A 23287-nucleotide genomic window follows, 5' to 3' on the forward strand; every position below is an offset into this window, starting at 1 on the left:
AGACAGAAGAGAGAAGAGAGAGAGAGAGAGAGAGAATTTCCACCTGCTGGTTCACTCTCCAAACAGCTAGAAGCTAATCTGGATCCTATATGTGGGCAGTAGGGACCAAATCATTAAAACCATCACCTGCTGCTTTCTAGGGTGTGCACTGGCAGGAAGCTGGAATGGGAGGGGACTTGGACCTCAAACCCAGGCACTCTGATATGAAGTGTGGGCATCCCAAGAGGCTTCCCAACCACTGTGCCCCAATTCAGAATGGTCACTTTTAATAGTTACCTTTGTTGCAGAGTATTACTGTTTCAAAAGTACTGATTATTCATTGTAGGAACATTGTTGGAATATTGGAACACCAGGACCTGAAGGATTCTATAGAAATGCCCATCCGTCCTGAGTAGCTGAAGAAATCTAATATAATTAAATGAGCATTTAAAAAATGTTTTACATTTGGAGAAAATGTATTCTTCCAGGTACTTTCTTGTTTTAAAAGGACACAGTATTTAACATTATAAATTACCAAGTATAAGCACTAATTTTATTTAACAGCTTAGGAAAGTTATACTGAAGATGACAAGTTCCCATAACTTGAAAAACAACAATTATAGAACATACAGAAAAACCCAAATATCATGAGTTTTAATCCTTGGCTTTTTGCAACAACATGGTGGCTCTTTATCAAGGAGCAAAGGCAGTAGATCTCAGGGCTTGTATTTCTATTTCTCAGGATTACATTTCCACTCTAAAGAAAATAAAGCTCCATTTTGTTAAACTATAGTGTCTCAGACTTGAACATTACTTTTATATTACCACTCAGTTTAATGAAAGTGCTCCCTGCAACAATGACACCATACAAATCCTACTAATTCCTTGTGCTATCTCCAATGAGAGCAGAATGCTTTATATCCCAGTTTCTCAGCAAGATTATCCCCATGTAGGTCCTTCATGACCCCTACTAGAATCAATTAGGAATCCACTTATGCAAAAAGTGGCTTGGGGAAATCCACTTTGCCTTCTAATGCTATTTTCCCCCAGAAGTGAAGAGACACTCTTGTCTAATGCAGATTCTCATGTACATAAAACCAGAGTGCTTTTAAAACAGCATTCCATTACTTAATTAGGATAATAGCATCTTTCCCTTTGTTGTTCTTTTTAAATTATTTACAAGGGAAGAAACTCCTTTTCAGTAGCTGTGATTTTTTCTGGCTATATGTTTCTAATTCAATTGATCTTTCTCAGGAGCGGTCTACTCTTGCATTTTATCATTGGGATAGGGACTCTGCCCTTCTCTGATTTCTTCATATTTTCCACAAAGCAGAACATCAAGAATTAGATGTGGTAATGTTTGGGGATAGCTGCAGTTACCGATGACATCCTTCAGGCAACCAGAGCTAATTTAGTGTAATAGCTTGCAAATCTCACAAAATTTTAAAAAATCTGAAGTTTTTCATTTTTCTTTTTTGTTTGTGCCAACTTGAGTGATTTCAAGGACATATTTATGAAGCTATAGTAAATGTTCATGGTTTAGGCTTTGACATTTGATTTTTATAAAAAAAATCTGTTCTTTATTAAAATAAAAGCTTACTCATTTTTCATAATGGACACAGCACATTTTCAGTGGCTAAAATGGATGGAATTGTGTGATTTTCTGAGGTTTCAAAACCATCAAGAGGATTTCAGCAACTGGAACTGTGCCTAAAATTCACCAATGAACAGAGTTATTTGGATGCATGCATGAAAAGAGGAGTAGATGAATAATTTTTCATTCATTCACACAAACATTGAATATTGATGACCTGTTAGGTACAAAGTGCTGTTCTAAGTGCTGAGAGTTTATCATTGTACAAAACACAAAAAAAGTTGATTTTCTGAGAATTAACATTCTATTGATATGAAAAAGAAAAAATAATAAATCAAGTATGTTAAAATGATATGAATAATAAAAAAACAGAGTGAACAGGATGTTGCATGTATATGCAGTTTTGAATATGATGACCAGAGCTGGCCTCAGTAATGGGATGACATATCTGGGAGAATTAAGAGCCCTGGCTGTATGTGGGTGGATTAGAATCCATGGAAAAGACATAGCTGGCTCAAATGGACAGAAATGAAAGCATAGCAACAAAGCTAATGGGGTTGGAGTGGAGAATGCGAAATGAGGCAGAAGAGATTAGTAGTAGGGATAAAGCATCATAGGCCATATTTTGACAATTGCTATGAGTGATAAGAACTTTGCATAAGGAATGCTTTCCTGAAACTGCCCGTTAGGTTGGAAAAAAATCTCTCTGGGCCTAAAAACAGAAAAGGCACACAAAACCACAGAATTTGATTCCAGTAAGGAACTTCTGAGATCATACAATCCAGGTCTCCTATTTTATAGGTAAGGAAATGGCCTAGGGAAGAGAGAGAATATGTTCAACATAATTCAGTTGAGTGATATTGTTTTGCGTGCTTGTTTGTTTTTATTGTTCACTACTGGGTCTTTGAATTGCTGATTGTCAGGAGGCATCTGGAGATTGAGGATCATTCTCAGTGTCGATTTCATTTCTTACAGCTAAATCTTGTGACATGACAAATCTGTCTCACATCTACATTTTAAACCATGTCCAAAATAGAGAAATGAAAGACTCTTAATTCCTTATCTCTTAAGCAAGGAGTTTCTATGCCTAATGTCTGTGTCTTGGATTCCTATTGTCACTCAATTCCTAAATCCTGATATACAACTTATCAGTTGTGTAACTAAGGCGGGTGACTTGACCTCTTCATAGCTGAATTGTTCTATCTGTGCAATAGAGGTTCTTGTGAGGTTCGAAGACAGTGGAAACTTAAATCTGATTTAAGTTTCTATATGTGATTTCACTTATTTCTAGACTTAGGTAAATTAAACAAATGTTTGCTTACACCTGTATGTTTCAGATGCTTGGAAACAGACATAAATAGATACTGCCTGCCGCCTCAGGGAAGCCCCAGGGATAACATGAGCCCAGTGTATTTACACTTTAGCTAAGTTTTAATGGAGTTACCCAAAATTCAAGGGGATGAAGAGACTCCTTATATGTACACTAATGCATAAAATATACTATTTTAGATAAGATAGAAAATAGAGAAATCAGAGCAGTTGAAAAGTAGTAAAGCTCATCATTTGTTGATTAAAAATGGAGCTTTTTAAGAAAAGAATGACAGTGCAGCTGAATAATAAATAGCTGGTTGTATTTATGTACATAGAGCTAAGATGAGATCTTCAAAGTGGCAAATGAATTAGCAAAGAATTAGCAGTAAGAAAATAGAAAGTTTCTAGATATTATATTAATAGCTTGAATTTTCAAGTGAGGGGCCAGTGCCGTGCCACAGTGTGTAAATCTGCTGCCTGCAATGAAGGCATCCCATATGGGAGCTGGTTTGTGTTGTGGCTGCTCTATTTCCTAACCAGCTCCATGCTAGTGGCCTGGGAAAAACAACAGAAGATGGCCCAAGTTCTTGGGCCCCTGCCACACATGTGGGAAACCTGGCAAAATTTCCTCACTCCTGGCTTGGCCTGACTCATCCTTGGCCATTGTGATCATCTGAGGAGTGAACCAGCAGAGCCAAAGTTACAGAAAACAAGGGAGTAACTTGCTCTCCGTAGCTCTAGCTTTCAAATAAAAAAATAAATCTTTTTAAAAAACTTATCAAGTGAGCTTGTTCAAAGTGCAAATTTCAATATCTCATCCCAAATATACCACTCAGTTTGTGTGGGTTCAAACTAAAGAACTGATGTGTTAAAAATTATTTATTTATTTGAAAATCAGAGAAGCAGAGAGAAAGAAAAGACTGAGGGAGATTTTTCCGCCTGCTGGGTTGCTCTCCAATTGCCTGCAACAGTCAGGGCTGGACCAGGCTCAAGCTGAGAGTTCAGACTCCCATGTGGGTGGCAGGAACCCAAGTACTTGAGTGATCACCTACTGTCTCCCAGGGTCTACATTATCAGGAAACTGGAATTAGAAGAGACACAAACGCAAGCACCCAAAGGTTCATCTTACACACTGTGCCAAATGCTCTCCCCAACAGTTACATTTTTAACAAGATATCACAATGATTGCTTCTAGTGGCCCAGGAAAAATCATTCAGGAAACACTAAACTGGAGTCTAGAGTCCTTGAAGAGATACATATTTTTTTAAATGAAATTGTGAAGGTAGGTTTGGTTTGGTTTGTCCAAAAGTTTCTTGTAACTGGGGACAATTTTCATATAGGTTATTTTAAAAAAAAACGAAGTGATAAATAGGAGTGAAACAATATAGAAAGCATTGTTTACACTCTAACTATAGAAATTAAAAGGAGCTGCTTGCTGTTCGGCCTTCCATCCTGTGAGGGCCACTACGATCCTCTCAGGAGGCGGACGCAGCAGCCGAGCCGCCATTTTGGAAGCAGAGAGCTGAACCTGACAGGACAACAAAGCTGTCTTCTTCCCGGCCTCCAGAACTATTGGTTTCCTGACATAAAGGCAGCATCCCCTGACCTGCATTCCTGAAGAAATTACTGCGGCCTAGAAGGTGCTGCTAGGGAGTGGCGTGCCACAGCCACTGTAGGGGTGAAGCCAATGTGCAGCACCAGCATCCAAAGTGTTGCACGATGATCCACATCGTGGAAGATGACACAGTCCCAGCCATTGTCTTTCATGGCCTCTTTGAAGCCCACATTGAAGAGCATCGCACGGTTAAAAGGCTGTGTGCCAGTCTACACAGGGCAGACCAAGTGGAGAAACAGAAATGCCATGTCATCTTATTTTCTATGTGTGTTTAACTTGCTGAGTCATAGTAGGATAATAATTACACCCAAATAATATAAGAAAAAAAAAAGAAATTAAAAGGAAAAATCACAGTGTATCAGGGCTAACACCTTTCCATCACACCTTCAGCATTCCTCAAAATGGTAATGTTCCTCTGAGGCATTGACGGTGCCTTTGTGTCTTGCAAGAAGATGTTTTGTGTCATGGAGTCACATGTGCCATGTGGCAGTTGCTATGGCAACTAGTTTAAAGAATGTCATTGAGTTACAGAGTAAATAGTCTTATAAGGCAGATATTATAGTTGACATGTAAATTAAGGCTGCCCTGTCTCTTTCAGCTTTTCTATTCTGAATTCTCTTGCTATCCATATTTAAGAGAAAACTTCTTTCCCTTGCAGAAATCTCCTTTTCTTAACTAGCAGAGCATCATTTGAATTCACAATTGACAGTCCCCTGTTTCTTATTTTAGTATTCCATACTGGGGCATTAATTCCCCAATACCACTCTGAGCTGACAACAATAGACAATTATGTTGATAAATGTAAGCCAAATAGAAAATTCTTTTTAGTGGTCAAGGTGAGCAAAAGGTAGCTTCTGCTCTCAAAATCATCCTTCCCTATGTCATTTTCTCTATGCTTTATGTTGCTTATCTCTATGAGTTCTATTAAAGCACTTGAATAACTGCTGGTCTTAACTGTCTTAGGTCTACCTCTGGAAACAATTTTAGTTTACTTTGAGATATATGTATATATACACATACACACACACACATATATGACCTTTTTTCTGAGCAAGGACTTAAATGTTTATAACAGAGCATCTACTGATTTCATTTCATCCCTCACATAGGAAAATATGTGAGTCACAATTTATTTTACAAAATTGAGCCTACATTTCAGGTCCTTCTCAACAATGATAACATCAAATCTGTTAATATTTAATGTCAGTTTACAGAGCAACTATAACAGTTCATTCTAGAAGAGTAAAATTTTATGCAAACTGTTACTGTTCCATATTCTTTCATTCTTATTTCTAAATCAGATCATCCATTTAGAAATGAACATGTGCTATGCCTTTTCCATAGAGATATTTTCACAGTTTTACTGGAAATTTTAAAATTTTTGTTTTTGGCCAGCACCACGGCTCAATAGGCTAATCCTCTGCCTGCGGCGCAGGCACACCAGGTTCTAGTCCTGGTCGGGGTGCTGGATTCTGTCCCGGTTGCTCCTCTTCCAGTCCAGCTCTCTGCTGTGACCCAGAAGTGCAGTGAAGCATGGCCCAAGTCCTTGGGCCCTGCACCCGCATGGGAGACCAGGAGAAGAACCTGGCTCCTGGCTTCAGAGCAGCGCAGTACGTCGGCCGTAGCAGCCATTGGGGGGTGAACTGACAGAAAGGGAGGAACTTTGTCTCTCTCTCTCACTGTCCACTCTACCTGTCAAAAAAAATTTGTTTTTGCAAAGATCACTATAAGAAATAAACATGAAGATCGATTCATATCTTTTCATATCTTTAAATAAAACTATTAAATACACCAATCAATATGCCACATGCTAAATAAAAGCAAAGAAGTAGTTCCTTTTTATTATAATGAGCAGAATAAACTGAGCTGCATATAGACTTAGACTTCTTTTTTATTAGCTTGTGAGTGTTTTATAAGCTTTCATAGGTCCTTTTCTGTATGGGTACAGGGAAGTGTACATTTTAATGACATGCAAGGGCAATAGATTCCTTTGGACTCTGATTTTCATTATTTTGTTATAGCTATTTCATGTCTATCAGTCAAAATTACGTTATTCTGTGAGAAACAATAAACGGATAAAAAAAAAAGAGTGGTCAAAACCTGTGAAAGAAGACTCAGAAGGTGATATATCAGGTTGGTCTGCTGGAGATTCAGGCAGTCTTTACCATTTTCTTCTCACATTCTCAGTTCAGAACTTCCATACTTGAGGCCAGACATGCTCACTAGGTGTATGGTAAGTCTAATTGGCCTGTCTATGTTCCAGTACTAAGTTAGTAAAAGAGTAAGGGTTGAAAGTCACATGCAAGTTGAATTCTAAGTACTTTCCCCAAAGTTTCACATAAAAAAAATTCCGTTTCTATTCCATCATCTGGAGCTTAATTTTTGGACCACTTCTGCCTCTAGAGGAGCCTAGGAACCAATTTTAAAAAAATTATTACTGGAGCCAGCATTGTGGAGCAGCAGGTTAAGCCAGCACTTGTGACACCAGCAATTCATATCTAAGAGTTACTTGGATACTCAGCATTTCTGCTTCACATTAGCTTCCTGCCAGTGTTCCTGGGATGTTAGCAGATGATGGTCCAAGAACTTGAACCCTTGCCATTAATATGGGAGACCTGGGTGGAGTTCTTTGCTCCTGGCTTCTGCCTGACCCAGCCCTGGTTATCGCTGGCATTTGGGGAATGAATCAGGAGATAGAAGATCTCTCTCTCTCTCTCTCTCTACCTCTCTCTATATATTTCTCTCTTCCCTCCCTACTCTTGCTCAATTTTTCTCTTTCACACTTTTTGTCAAATAAATATATAAATCTTTAAAAAGTTTACTAGGAAAACACAAGGGCATAAGGGCTAATGGACAGTCAGGTGGAATATGCACCTCATCACCCTTCATTCCTTGATTCTACTTGATTTTACTAATGTTAAATTCAACCTTTCTGTTTTTCTTAAATATATTTTCAAAGCAGTTCTATATAAAATATAATCAAATAATAGCTCTTATTGTTCACCTATGCTTAAAAACTGTGCTAAAAAGATTATCTGATTGTTCTAATTTTATCATTTCAGAAGTATAGTGGGTTCTATCATCATTTTCATTTTATTAATGCATATATTGATATGTAAGCAACTTTATGAACTTTCCTTAGGTAACCCTGTTAATAAATGAGAAATGTGGGTTTTGAACTCATAGTTCTTTCATCTGTTCACTAAATTGCATACATATATTTTCCACCCTGAATATGTATGAACAGGTATATAACCCCTTACATCCTACCCTGGGAGAGGGAATTTTTCATTTTTCTTCTTTTTTCCCACTATGGCTGAGCCAGATGACATTCAAATATTTTCTTTCATCTTTATCTCATATTTCTCTTCCAGGGGTGGGGTATGTTTTTTATGCAAAGGGATATTTGAATGTTTAAACATCATTCAGGGGTCACACAAATTTTTTAAGTTAAAAGTTAGCCAGCTTACCCAACAACTCCATTTATTGGAATTTACCCAAACAAGATGTGATGAGCAAATGAAAAAGTTGTCTGTACCTCTGTGTTTATTGCAGCTTACTTGACAATAGCTAACATATGGAATTGACTCAGATGTTCATCAACTGATGACTAGATAAAGAAATTATGATATACATGTGGAATATTACTCAGCTGTAAAAAATGAAATCTTGTCTTTTGCAACAAAATGGATGCAACTGTCAACAGTTAAGATTAGTGAAATAAACCAGTCCCAAAAAGATGAGTACCATATTTTTCCCTGATATGTAGTAACTAATAGAGTACAAAAATTTAATGTATATGAGTGAAATTGACATTTTGAGATTCAAGGATTGTTTGCAGCCTTTGTTCTTACTGTTGAGGATCAGTATTTTTTTTATTACTGGTTGAATACTTAGTGTAGGGTTAAACTTATGAGTATAAAATAAATTGTAAGCAGATCATTGTAAAAATTAAAAGAAAGAATAAAAAAGGAAGAAGGAAGGAGAGTTTGAGTATGGGTGGGAGGGAGGATAGAATGGGAAGTATCACATACTCCTAAATCTGTATAGATGAAATGTGTGACAAGGGTTGGCACTGTGGCATAGAGGATAAAGCCTCCACTTGTGATGCTAGCATCCCATATGGGCACTCATTTGAGTCCTGGTTGTTCTGCTTCCAATGTAGTTTCTTGCTAATGGCCTGGCAAAGCAGTAGAAGATGGCCCAAGTCCTTGGGCTCCAGCACCCAAGTGGGAGAATCAAAGAAGCTCCTGGTTCCTGGCTTTGGATTGGCTTCGCTCCATCTATTGCTGCCATATGGGGAGTGAAACAGCAAACAGAAGATCTTTAAAACAACAACAACAACAAAAATGACATTCATTCTCCTTAAAAAAATGGAAAAAATTAGCCAGCTTTAGATTGATTTATTGAGTGAATTTTTGGTTACCTTGGTAGGGGCTGACAAAATGTTTTTTTGGGCCTTATATGACTTGCCAACGAGACATTCCCCACTTCTAAATACACAAGTTCAAGCTATGGATTTGGGGAACAAAAACAAACCTCTATGCTATGCTGTGATTTAGCATATTTGCACCAACAAATGATAAAGGCCATCTGTTTGTACCTCTTGTTCAGTATGTGACCTCTAATCATATTGAGAACTGTCCAGCAGCAGAGTTTTTGTTTGGTTTGTCAGTTTGGGCTCCAGTTCTACATATATAATCAATATTTATTTCATTCTCCCCTTCAATACACAATTCTTAGGTTTCTGTGTGTCACATCAGTGAAAAAACTCCCTCTCTTCAGGAATAGGCATGTGGAAGTGTTATTTAAGTGGGCTAAAGTGTTAAGTGTTAAGAAGGAAAACCAGAGGAGATATGATTTGAAAAATTTATGAGTAGAGAATGGAGGATATGACTATGTTTTCTCATCAATATGGTGACATTAGATGGGAAGCCAAATGGCATGAAATAGTGAGCCATTCACATATCTGAGAAGAATATCAGTGGGGAAGGTATGGTAAGTGTGAAAGTCCTGATAATCTGCTAGAGTGTTCAAGAAATAGCAAAGACAAAAAATGCTGTCAAGAACAAGTGCTAGGGGGCAGCACTGTGGTTAAGCCTCTGCCTGCAGTGCAGGCATCCCATATAGGCACTAGTTAGAGTCCTTGCTGCTCCTCCTCAGATCCAGCTCTCTGTCATGTCATGTCCTGAAAAAAGCAGTAGAGGATGTCTGCACCCATGTGGAGAACCAGAAGAAACTCCTAGTTCTGAGCTTTGGATTGGCCTTGCTCTGGCTGTTGCAGCCATTTGGGGAGTGAACAAGCAGATGAAAGACCTCTCTCTATGTCTCTCCTTCTCTCTGTCTGTGACTCTGTCTCTCAAATAAATAAATAAATCTTTAACAACAACAAAAAAAGAACCAATGATAAACTGAGGGGGTAACTGTAGAGCTTGGAATGACAAGCAAAAATATAATTATGAGTTTAACATTTTTAATTTAAGTTTTTACACAGATGGAAAATCTTATCTCAGATTGCATAAATACTCAAAATTTAGGAATCAGATGTAAAGAAACCCATTCCTGTGAAGCTATATGCTAGCCTCATGTCCTCAAGTAGTCATTGCCTTCTTCATTAGAAATCTCACTTTTAGCAATGGAAGGCAACATTTCCTATGTGACTCTGGCTAAATCAATAATTTAGATGCTTTACATGAAATCATTGTCTTAATCACTTCAATAAATCTGCATGCTGTATCACTCCTTCCTGCTTTTACTTATGAGTTCAGGGATAGTATTGCCCAAGGTCAAAAGAAAATAGGCACAAATCTATGAAAATTTCAAAATTATGGTATTTTGCAAACTAAATATTTCTAAAACACTGTATGATATAAAATAGTTTTCAAAAAAACAATATATTGTAGAACATGGAAAATAAAGATTTTTGCTTTTGTTGTTATAGTTGACAGACCAAATAAGTAACTATATCTATCTGTATTGATATAAATCTGTAATACTCCATATATAGTTATATATATTATGTATATATACTATACTATATGTTATGTGTATAATATAAATTGTTATATATCATATATGCTATATATTGTCATATATTATATATATTATATATGTTAGACATATCATGTACATATAAGTTACAGAGTAACTATGTTAAAAAACTTATTGCTATGAAGATGAGAATAATGTACTCATTAATATTTATGCGCTTAAGTTGAATACAATTCGCTAAAGTCTTTATAGTAACTCATTCACTCATTCATTTACTTGACTATTGTTCACAAATATTCATTCAGCACTTACTATGTAGCATGCGTTTTTCTAAGAGCTAGAGATAAAGACTTCATAAAATGGATAGGGTCCCTGTTTCTGAGGAGCATAAATTTGGGAAAGGAGCTAGTAACAAATGGAGCTATAACTGTATATCTTTAGGCATCAGCTTTCTGTTAAAAAAAGAAGCTAAGTAGATACAGACTGACAAGAGTGTTTTATCTTATTTTTAAAGTATATTTATTTATTTATTTATTTGAGAGGAGGATAGAGAAACAGATAGGGAGACAGAATTTCTGACTGCTAGTTCACTCCTCAAATGCCCACAACGACCAGGAGCTGAAGCTGCAGCCAGAAAAAAAAAAAAAATCCAGAAATTCAATCACTTGAGCAATCATTGCTGCCTCCCAGGGTCCTCACCACCAGGAAAAAGCAGGATATGGGAGCCAAAACTGAAAATCAAGCCCAGGTAATATAATGTGGAGCATTATTTGCTCCACAAAACATTTGCCATTTGCTAAACAAAATACATGCCTCTGCTTTTATTTTTTTCTTTTTTATCAAGCTAAAAAAAGTGTACTTTTTTTAGAAAAGTATACTCTTCTAGAGAAATGACCTTGGAACAGAGACCTGAGGAAATGTAAGGACAGAGTATGTGACAATTAGGGGAATAGTTGTCATGCAGAAAGTACAGCAATTACACAAGTCTCACGGCAGCTCCATGCTAGGAGGAGCAAGCATTTGGAAAGTCTGTAATGTTGGAGTGCAGGTAATACTATATATATATATATATATATATATATACACACACACACACATATATACACACACACTATATATATCATACATATCAAAAATATTGGAGAAAATTTTTGGAAAAATAAATTTGGTTCTTTAATAAGCCTCTGTAGATAATTTTGAGGCCACAAATTTTATTTTACTGCCTTTTAGTACATTTTGTTATTTCTATCACCAATTTTCTCTATAAATGTACTTCTTACAAAAATTTATTAAATAATGACTGCTTTCCATGGGCGGTTGATTTACACATTTATTAATTGCTGTACTTAGTACCTGAACACATAATCAGCTCTCAGCTAAGTAGAACTGAAAGAGTAAAAGATGTCACTTGAATGCTTAAAGACCTGCACTGGAAGATAGGATACAGGTGCGCATAACTGCAGCGATGTGAGTCATCCACATGAGGATGATGTCAGTGTAGAATCCAGTGATACCAAAGTGTTCCTGGAAGAGGAGAGATTTAAGTTTCTGTGTTTTGGTCTGCCAGCTACTGTCCTACCGTTTTATTCCTTTAATCTTCTAGCATAATTTATAACCCAGATACACCATGTTCCAGATACACTGGTTGCTGTCTAGGTGAGTGAGTGCTGCTTTAGTAAGTGAATATAAGGGACAACTGAAGGCAGACAATGACAATTTCAGTGTTCAAATGTCAAACTTGTTATTTTGTAATGTTGCATGTAAACACAATAATCATCTCTAACCATTTATGTTATAGTGTCCAAGACACTATAGTCAAAACATTTTAAAAACCACACTCACACACACAAGCACTACCTTATCTAAGAGAAATGGGTTGTCCTGGAAATGACTTGAATTACATATGTTTCAAAATAGCTATGCAAATGGAACACCCAAAATGTGCACATAAATGAGCAAATCAAGTAGATCAATTTTAGAATTAAACTAATGGACTCTCTAGTTGTATCCTGCATTATTCTCATCTCCAATAACAATGCTGCTTTTTTTATATACAATGAAAAATTTGCATTTATTTTATGGCTTTTTCAATTAAACTGACACACTCTTTTCACTCACTGCTAAAGGTAGTAGATCTGTTCCTATACTTTTCCTTGTAGTCTCCTCACTGTTTTGGTGCTCATGCTTGCAGAATCCTTCTATTTTCTTTCTGCCTGGATCCTGACGTTCAGACATTGAGGGCATCCTAATCCCCTCGACAGCTCTGCAAGGTCTCCAGTGTCTCAGCATTTGCAATCATGTGAACTCTGTACAGGAGATGATTAGGACCATATCTGTGGTGTTAGGTGGTGGGAGTTCTAAGTCTTTATTCACCACATACAAGTTGGGTAACCTAGGATAAATTAGTTGTTTTTGGGATTTCAATTTTATCATCTACAAAATTCAACTACTCTTAGTCCCTCTCTCTCAGAGTTGGTGGGGAAATAATTATTGCTGATCCTCATACTCTTCACCTTTCCACAATAGCCACATGGGAGCATTCCATAGCATTCAGGTCACTTTACCTTTATCCAATTTATTCAAGCAGTAGCACATCAAATCGAGTATACTTATTCAAGTTTTAACTTTTTTCATTATTTATTTTGGCTGAGATCGATTTTAATAATCTATGGCATGGCCGGCACGGCGACTCACTAGGCTAATCCTGCACCTTGCGGCGCCAGCACACTGGGTTCTAGTCCCGGTCGGGGCGCCAGATTCTGTCGCGGTCGCCCCTCTTCCAGGCCAGCTCTCTGCTGTGGCCAGGGAGTGCAGTGGAGGATGGCCCAAGTCCTTGGGCCCTGCACCCCATGGGAGACCAGGAGAAGTACCTGGCTCCTGCCATCGGATCAGCGCGGTGCGCCGGCTGTAGTACGCCGGCCGCGGCAGCCATTGGAGGGTGAACCAACAGCAAAAGGAAGACCTTTGTCTCTGTCTCTCTCTCTCACTGTCCACTCTGCATGTCAAAAAAAAAAAAAAAAGAATTAAAAAAAATAATAATCTATGGCATGGAAAGTCACTGATATGGATTTAAAAATTATAGTTAAGAGGAATAAGTTCAAGAAACTTATGAGCATTGAGTAAATTAGCATTTAGTAAATATTAATATATTATATTGTTTAAAATTAGCATAAGGCTATTTTAAGGGTTTTCACCAAAAATTCAAAAGTGTGTTAATTAATGCATACACTGATGAGCTTATTTCAGCCATTTGCAATGTACTATTATTTCAAAATATGTTGCATGTGATAAACACAAGGGACTTCAAAAGATATGTTGAAAAATAGAATCAAAAGATAACATACATTTTCTATTAACTTTCTGAAGACAATTCATAAAGCAATTTGCATTTGTGAATTCGAAAACAACTTAAGAATCTTTTAATACAAGATAAATTCATTTGGCATTGGACAGACTTGGAATGGATTTGTGGTTTGGATGTGAGGCATTATGCTTAAGCTTGTCATGAGATGACACATTGGAAAATTTTAATATATGTTAGAATGTATATTAGAAGCATCTAGAGGCCAGGGAAGGGCACTCCTTGTGCCTGTGTTACACCTGCATTCCTGGAGCATAGCCAGTAAGCACTCCTTAATCTAAGGACTAAGGGCAAGTCTATGAAATACTCAATAATCTGATTAATTTAGTGAGATGTTAAAATAAAATTGCATTATGCTTTTCTCTTGTGATATGTGAAACTTCTGTGAGAATTATGCAGCTATGTGGTAACTAAGATCAATGAAGGCCTATTTAAATTCTCAAATCTAAGTTAAGTCAAAGGACAAAACCTATATTTATCTTTTCATGTTTGTGTATATAAATGGTTACTAAAAATTAATTTAATATCTAAAGAAGAAATCCTATTCCAGTTGTTAGCCCTGCAATACCAAAACAACAAATTCCATTCATTGACATATATTTTCTTCCAGACCTTGATATTCACACTATGCATTTTATCTTTATGTCTGCTCATTCTTAAATTGAAGATAAAATTCTGATTCCTAATGATTTAGTTTTAGAAAAACATACCTTTTCATATAATTACAGGCTTTTCAGTACTAAAACCTTCAAAGGAAGGTTATTATCCTGCTAGTATTCAATATTAAGATTCTTTCAGTTTTTTTAAACTATATTGTAAATAATGCTCTCCCCACCCATCAACCCACTGCACGACCAAAATGCCCATACTTTCTTTTCTATTATTCCCTCCTTGATTTTTACAAATCAAAGAAATGGCCATTTCACTTGAACCTCCTTAACCTTTTGATTCCACTTCTTGAGGTTACTTAAGTACATGAAATACCTCTTCTATTAGAAGTGTAGTGATCTTTGGGACATCATTTAATTCCTTTAATTATTTAGCACATGCTAGTGTTCTCTAAACATTTGTTAAATAAATGTCAAAAGGACAATTAAGAAATATAACGATTTTCCTTCTATGTAGCTTTTATTTTCAACACTCATTGTCAACATAGTCACTTGTTTTCACATTTGCCCGGGAGATTATATTTCCTTTAACTTAAATGTAGAGTTGCTGAAATTCAAACATAAACTTTTATAATTGGCATAAATATTGACTTATTTAAAATTAGCCTTGGCGAAATAAATTTGAACACTCAGGAAATTCACAAAATTACTAATTATTCTTACTTGACTCTGCTTCTTGCTTGGCATTTTCTCTCACTAGGACATGAATATATTATATTTGCATATTATATTTGTATACACATGCATATGAATATATGTATATCCATATTTTCTAACATTATTTGAACTTTATCTCTCTGAATTAAAAGTATGATTTATAAGTCAAATATTCTGCATTTCAGATGCTTAACTATGACTTGAAATAATGGATATCAAAGAATGAGAATTATATTAATTTATACACACATACGTGTTTGTTGATGACTAGAATATTGTTATCATTATGCACTCATTCAAACAACTGAGGTTTCTGGAATCCAGTTTGTGGTCTCCAACAGCACCTTTGGAATATGGTTCCTAATTATGACACAGTGATTAACCAGATCTGTAGTAAAAATCCAAGAAAAATTAAATTATATGCTAGAGTAAATATGTGAAAGAAATTTCAGGAAAGGAAGAGTGAAAAGAAAGACAAAATGGTTCACAGTTTGCCTGAAACAAAAATGCAATATCAGTTTTCAGAATGATTGAATACCACATCTTTGACAAATATTCACCTAAACTGAGAAAGTGTAGAACTCACACAAACAGAAAACATCTTGACTACAATCAAGAATGAAATATATTGCCATCAAAGGAATGAAAATTCACATTTAAGAAGATGTCACATGACCAGGAGAGAAATTGGAAGCAGTGGAATGATAACTTTAAAGAGTGAATGAAAAACAACTGTCAATCTAATATAAAGTGAAACTTTAATTCAGGAGCGAATCTAAATGAAAAAAAAAAAAAAGAAACATGTACAATAAAAAGAATACGAATTAACAATTTATAAACTCTCCCTGGAAAGGAACATATCAAGGAATGATAATCTGTAAAAGGAAATTTAACCCCAGCCAAAAAAAAGAATGTAATGGATCATGAAGAAATATACTGAAAAAAAAAGGAGGTTAGGGGCCAGTATTGTGTAATAGGTAAATCTACTGCCTGCAATGCTGGCATTCCATATGCACAATAGTTGTGTTCTACCATATTTACTTCTGATCTGGCTTTCTGTTAATGGGCTGGAAAGGCTGCTGAATCCAAGTGCCTGGGTCCCTGCCACCCATGTGGGAGACTTGGAAGAAGCTCCGGGCTTCTGGCTTTGGTCTGGCCCTAACTAGGTAGTTTCAGCCACTTCAGGAGTGAATCAGCAGATGGTACATCAATCTCTCTCTCTTTCTCTCCCTCTCTCTCTCTCTCTCTCTTTCCTTCTCTCTGCAACTATAACTTTTAAGTAATAAATAAATTTTTAAAAGAGAAAGAAAAACACATAAGTTAAAAATAAGTAAGCTTGATCTGTGAAAAAAATATCTTAGATAGCTAGTGGTTTGAGACAATGCATTTTACAAGAGTAAAACAAAGCTAATTGCCAATCTAGATTAGGAAGAAAAAGTTTAGTGTGTATGTTCTCTGAAGTCCCACTGAGTTTGAAAGGAGATTAGACATATTGATTACATTCAAACTGTTTTAAGTACATACATTAAAAATTTAACTCTTTACTTAGTGTAGGATTAACTATATGTTCATTAAGTAACATGAAAATAGAACTTTGTAAAAATTAAGAGTGGGAATGTGAGAGAGAAGAGGAGGAAGTGTTGGAACGTGGGTGAGAGGGAGGGTATAGGGCAGGGTGTATATATGACACACAAAGTATAAAGTACTGTTTGAAGACTAGTTTTACCATTAGTTCTCATAGTACAACACATTAAGGAGAGAAGTCTTACATGGGGAGCAAGTGCACAGTGACTCCTGTTGTTGATTTAACAATTGACACTTTTATTATGACGTCAGTACTACATGACTCTTGATAAGTTATTCAAGTTCTCTAGATCCTACTTGCTTAATTTTCAAATTTTACAATATGAACTATTCCCTTTCAGGGCAGTTTTAAGAATGTGAAGTGTATAGGCATTGTACATGTAAAAATATGCATCTAATATATGGTAACTGGAAGAAATAAAGACATAATAAGATGAAACCAAGGGAAAGGAAAGTTGAAAAAAAGCAAGGTTGATAGCAAGGCATTTAGGTTTCTGAAAATGGCAGATTGAGATCACTAATGAATTTCACTTGAGCATTCTGTATAGAAAGATAAGGGAAAAAGACTGTAAGCATGAATTGAAGAGGGGGAAAGAACAGATAAAGTTCTTGCAGTATAATGTTTGAAGTAAGGAGGTGAGGAAAAATGATTTTTTTATTCATAGAGGTGAAAGAGAAAATGGGAATTTTAGAAACAGCAGACTGTGAATATGAACTATTTTAAGTAGTTTGCTTGTGGAGGAAAATAGGTCAGTGACTAGAGGTAGAAAGTGGGAATGTGCGTATTTGAGGATTCTTGCATGTTAAACTGACTGGACAGGTCCAATAGCAAGAGAGCCGGTGGGAACACAGTATTACAAAGAGACCAATGCTAGCTCAAGGATTTAGAAAAGACAGTAAAGGTAGGAATTAAAATGAGAGATGGAAGAGTTGGCCCTAAGCAAGAAAAACACATCCTGAGATTAGAAGGAAGTTGAGTTCTGAGTCCTGACAGTGATAAGTGATTGCATGTGAAGACAGGACATTGAAGAATTTTGTGTCTCGTAGCTTCAAATGCTTCTCTAAAAGCTATGGGATAATGTCGTCCAGTGCAAAAGAATTTATGCAATTTATACTATGTTGGTGGTCATTGCTTGCTTCTTTCCTATCAAGTGTGAGGAATCAGAGGGTAGATGTTGCAGTGAAACAGGTTAAGCTGGAATTTGGGATGCCTATGTCCAATATCAGAGTGCCTAGGTGGACGCCCTGCTACTCTGTTTCCATCCCAGCTTCATAATGTGTACCCTGGTTAGCAGCAGATGAGGGCCCAAGCTTGGTTTCCTGCCACCTATGTGTGAGACCAAGATGAAAGTCTGAGCTTTCTGAGCTGCTGGCTTTGGCCCTGACTGTTGCAGGGATTTGGGTAGTAAACTAAAGTATCTCTCTCTGCCTTTCAAATGCATAAAACTTTCAAAAAAGAATGAAAACTCAAACACTGGAATATTCCTACTGATGGAAAGACAGAATTCAGGCCCAACAATCCTCTTCTAAAGAAGAATTTTTGTATGTGAACAATCATTGTTTGAGGCTTCAAATCACCACTCTCATTTCAGAAACTTAGGAAATGCCCACAGAAGGAAATGACATGTGCCAGTTACTGGCAAAGACTTTTGGGAAATAAACAAGAACCAAGACTCCACATTTCGATGTCCTCTACAAAATCAGCTTCCCAAAAATAGACTCATACAAGCTGTAGTCACACTTGAATGTCATGTTTCTATTATTGTGATGACATAAAATCATTAAACTACTGCTAGTAGTAGTAAAAGCAGTCATGTCTGGTAATAGAGCTTCTCTGTGCCCATTGAAAGATAATTGCATTTTAAATGACATATGGTGAGCAATGTCCTTTTGAGATGAGTGGCATGGATGGAGGTTAGACTTCCAAAGTAATGTATTAAATGTCCTCCTGTGATATTGCTCTTTGATACTCAAGCAAGTAGTTCTGAATAATGCTGTCAAATGACTGGTGCTTTGTGAAAAGGGGGAATAAGAAGGTTTCCTGTTACTTAAGGGCCATCCATTACATTTTTAGTAATAATTACTAAGTTTCAGATAACTGAGAAAATATTCTTAACATGGAAATTCAATCACCCTCCCTTAATCTCTTATGAATTTTTGTCTAGACTACTGTTTTTGTCACATACATCACACAAAGCAGAAGCTTGATTGCCTTCTATGTATCACACACATTGTCTCAAGTAATCCTCAAATAATCCAATGAGATACATATGGCCATGGACAAATGTGTACGACAGTATTTTGAGATTGAACACAATCTTCTCAAGATCAATTGGATTTCAATTCATGTTTGAATTAGACAATTGAGATTTCAGGGAGACATTGAATCAAATGTTTCTTCCAAGTTCTAAAATGAATAGGTAAGAAAGTGTTGGTGTCCTGAGATCTTCAAATATCAATTTTATCATCAATAAAGCTGTATTGATAAAAATACTCTGTATATAAAGCAAAAACAACAACTACAAAACAAATTGTACATTGGACTAGTATCATCACCCTAAAACTAGCCCTTAGAATGAGAAGTGTAGGTACACAGACAGTAATTTTCAAGGAGAAATTAAGCTTCCCTTGTACCTTTCAAGACAGAGTAATGCAGGTGGATTTTCCCAATAAAATAAAGATATTCCTTTTTTTTATGGACAGGGAAATAGTGAGAGGTGCCAAGATTAACTTGTATCCAATACTTTCAAGAGAACCAGAGTTTTGTCATTAGAAGAATTAGATAATTCCTCCTAAACATGGCAAAGCATTCTGTCAATTTTATTAGTTTAATAAGTTTATTAGTATTTCATCTCCTCTTCCACATTATGAGCTTCTGAAGACTGAAAAGTGTTTTGATCAAATGAGTACCAAACACCCAGGCAGTACATACAGATCGAGTGAGACTAGAGCTAGTGAGATTAGGTCTAGTGAGACTAGCATGGACTCCAGGAGCCGGAATGAAACTAGTTAGAAAAGCAACAGTTCCCCTCCTGGAATGAATAAGAGTTGGAATCCAGCAATTATTTATATAACATTGTCTCAGCTCCAGTATTATTCTGCAATTGGACATTCATAGCTGGGAGAACAAAAGCCCAATCGAGGGCTGGATCAGTGAGATGATGTCTAAGCCTTAGAGTCCTAACCCTGAAATGATTATAACTGCCATAATGTAACCTCTCAGCATTTAACAAACTTGAGTGCCTTAAGCATTTTTCTGTAACTGCCATTCATGAGCTGCGGACAGCCAGTTCCATCTTTGAGAGGCCAGCTTGTAGGGAATGAGTTTTGGGTAAGATGATTCTTATTTCTCTAGGTTGGCCTGATTTGTCTTCCTATCTCATTGTGACACTTGCTGCTTTTTTTTGTAATAAAACTGTTGAATAAAGGATATAATGCATGAATTATGGATAAATAATTGTATGTAATGTTATCATTAAGTCTCTTTTCCTCACACAACCTCTCCAATTTCCTCTTTTCTGGAATGTACAAAAAGATGCCCAGACACTAATTAGCTCAGCAGAAGTCTAACTTTTCTCTGATAGTTTTTTCTCTGATGTGGAACCCAGATTCATTCACTCAGCAAATAAACCTTACCACAGCATAATTGGGTTATAGAATTTGCCTTCTATGTCTCTTACTGAAATCCCTCAAGTTTATTTTTAGTTCCCTTTGAGAAGTGATGAAATCTCTTTTATCTACACCAAAATATTACCCCGAAACTAAATTATAACTTGTAATAATAGCTAGCATTTTTTGAATATTCACTATGTGCAGGAACTGTGATAAACACTTGACGTAGATTATCTCATTTAATCCTCACAGAGACCAAATGAAGTGTTTACTGTCATTATCCTTATTTGATGAAGAGGATACTGAGGCTAATACAGAATTAATAGCTTGTCCAAGATCGTCTAATGTCAAGTAATCAAGAATGAATGCTCTGAAAACACACATACCAGCAGCAACCAGCATTTGTTTGAGGGGAAAACCTACAGAGAGCCAATAGTATCAGGTGAGCAGTTTTCTCAATGCCAAGTAACTACAAAAGGAACTGTTAGGCAAGATATCAGACTGAACAAGTCCCATTGTTCAGCTGTGGGGCTTTGCATCTGAGAGCCGAATTTCAGTGATCTAGGTGAATTGTGGCTTCTAGTTCTGAACTTCAACCCAGCCTAGCCCATCCCTTGATATGATCAGAAACTCTGCCAGCTTCTTTTTATAGTGGTGTGGTATTGGACTCTCATCATTCTTCTGCCCAGATGATTGACTTAAACGCTCAGGTGTAGCCAGTTTCCATGTTGTCTTTTATCTTTGTGGGAAGCAAAGTTGCAATTGTCTCTTGGGAAGGCCACCTTGCTGGGTTTCTAGCTCAGGTAGCAGAACCTTTGCCCAGCAGCTTGCGGCGTATTGGTGGAACCTCTATTCAGGTATTACCATATGTTGCCAGAGTCCTGAGACTTAAGTAATTTGCAATAAAAATTTCATTAAACATCTGTAAGTGAATTTCAAGTGGTATCATAGTCTACAGTCCATGCTTTTCATGTGGTATATTTTTGTCTGATGGTCCTTGTTGATAATTTTAAGTACTTAGGTTCCATTCACTTATTTCTAACCCATGTAGCTCACCATTGTGGTATTCAGTGCTCCATAAATATTTGAGGTTTAATTTGGTTATGAATCATATAAAGAAGATACGCTGTTCACTGTGATGTTGAGAGGCATATCCACCGGCCTGTGTCTTGCAGAGAAGATGAGGCTTAAGAGTCAGTATGCTCTAGAAGAAATAATATGCCCAAATTCAGGGTTAACAACACCTGTTCAGTGGACGAATATCTTTAGATTTTTAATCAGAACTAATGATGCTAAGAACTCATCTCTGTGCTTGTTGGCTTAGGCAATGACAGGATTAGCCATTGTCTTGAATTTTATTTATTATAAATCGATTCATGTTATTTATAATATTTCCCAGATTAAATTTATAAATTTGTGAGCTTTATTAACATAAAGTGTCCTGAGCCCAGAGAAATAATCAAATTAGTAGTAGTAATACCTTTAACACCAAATATATGCTGCATAAAATCAGAGATGTTCTACTGAGTACTGTATTTGCCCAGTGCATAGACATTAGTTAAAATAGAGTAATTGCTCAGTTAATGTTTATTTGAGTGAATAAAATCACGAATGAGTTGTTTGGTATGAGATTTAATTATTAAATCATTTTAATGTTTTTCCATATCAAGATAATTGTTGTTAATTATGTTTACTATTTAAATTTGATAAATTAAAGGAGATTTCAAAAAATTCATGAAAATTTTGCATTATCTTAATTCTACTTTTCCATGAACTTTTACAAGCTCCCTCCTTTCATGAAATGGGCAAAGTGGCCATCTTTGCTTCTTTTACTATATCCAAATCATTTGGTTCTAGGTGGAAAAAGATGCTATCCCAAAATGAATATTTTTTTAAATCTTGTAACTACAGGTACACTCGGGTGTGTACAAATGAGTGTGTGCATGTGTTGGGTGGGACAATGATTTAAAATATGCACTCTTCTTTTTTAGATATATAAACCCACTCCCACAAAAAAAGAAAAGAAGAATGCTATTCAGGAGAAGAGCAGAGAAATTCCTTCTTTGTTCTTTGTAGTCAAATATTTCACATTGTATATAAGTGTGAGCCCTTACTAGTTTGATGGTTCCCAAGGTTCATTTCCTTGCACTTTGTTTTCCTCATTGATAGGAAGAGAATAAGAGACAATGACCTAAGAAGTTCAATGAGTGAATTAGTACTCACAAACTATGTAGACCAGCCCTTGGTGCAAAGTAAGCAGTCACTAAACATTTTCTATTTTTTTTTCCATATCCTATTATATCCTACCTATCAGCTTACTCAGATAATTTATTTATTAAATTATTTTTAAAGATTTTTTTATTTATTTGAAAGGCAAAGGTACAGAGAGACAGAGGCAGAGGTACAGAGAGAGAGAGAGAGAGAGAATGAGAGAGAGAGAGAGAGAAAGAGAGGTCTTCCATCCACTGGTTCACCCCTAGATGGTTGCAACATCTGGAACTGCACCAATCCGAAGCCAGGAGCCAGAAGCTTCTTAAAGGTCTCCCACATGGATGCAGGGGTCCAAGGATTTGAGCCATCTTCCACTGCTTTCCCAGGCCATAGCAGAGAGCTTGATCGGAAGTGGAGCAGCCAGGACTCGAACTGGCACCCATATGGGATGCTGGCATTGCTGGCAGTGGCTTTATCCACTAAGCCACAGCACCAGCCCTTACTCAGATAATTTAAACAAGTTGGGATGGTATAAATCTTCACTTCCACTTCAATATGTAGTGATCCTAGAGAGAAAATAGAAGATTCTCTAATTATCCTTTAATGAAAATTCAGGTAAAAAAAAAATAGAGAGAGAGATCCTCTTGTTGTCTGTTTTCTTTTGGTGAAACTGGAATTCCTGATACCCCTCCAATGCTCCTTGA

The 23287-nt window shown here is 36.4% G+C and overlaps 1 protein-coding gene across 8 annotated transcripts in view; it reads left to right on the top strand.

The window, feature by feature from the left end:
* Positions 1-23287, top strand: part of LRRC4C (leucine rich repeat containing 4C) — a 1373254-nt gene that overhangs the window by 235733 nt on the left and 1114234 nt on the right. For 2 of the 8 annotated variants that reach the window (XM_051826006.2, XM_051825993.2), the window contains exon 1: positions 15351-20814. The exons of 5 other annotated variants lie outside the window; for them this stretch is intronic. The gene's annotated coding sequence lies outside the window, so the exon portion shown is untranslated. Of the gene's footprint in view, positions 1-15350; positions 20815-23287 lie in introns of those variants that run through there. One more of the 8 variants, XM_051826000.2, reaches the window with a different exon arrangement.

This window comes from Oryctolagus cuniculus, chromosome 1 (genome assembly GCF_964237555.1).
Source record: "Oryctolagus cuniculus chromosome 1, mOryCun1.1, whole genome shotgun sequence".
NCBI classification, from domain to species: Eukaryota; Metazoa; Chordata; class Mammalia; order Lagomorpha; family Leporidae; genus Oryctolagus; species Oryctolagus cuniculus.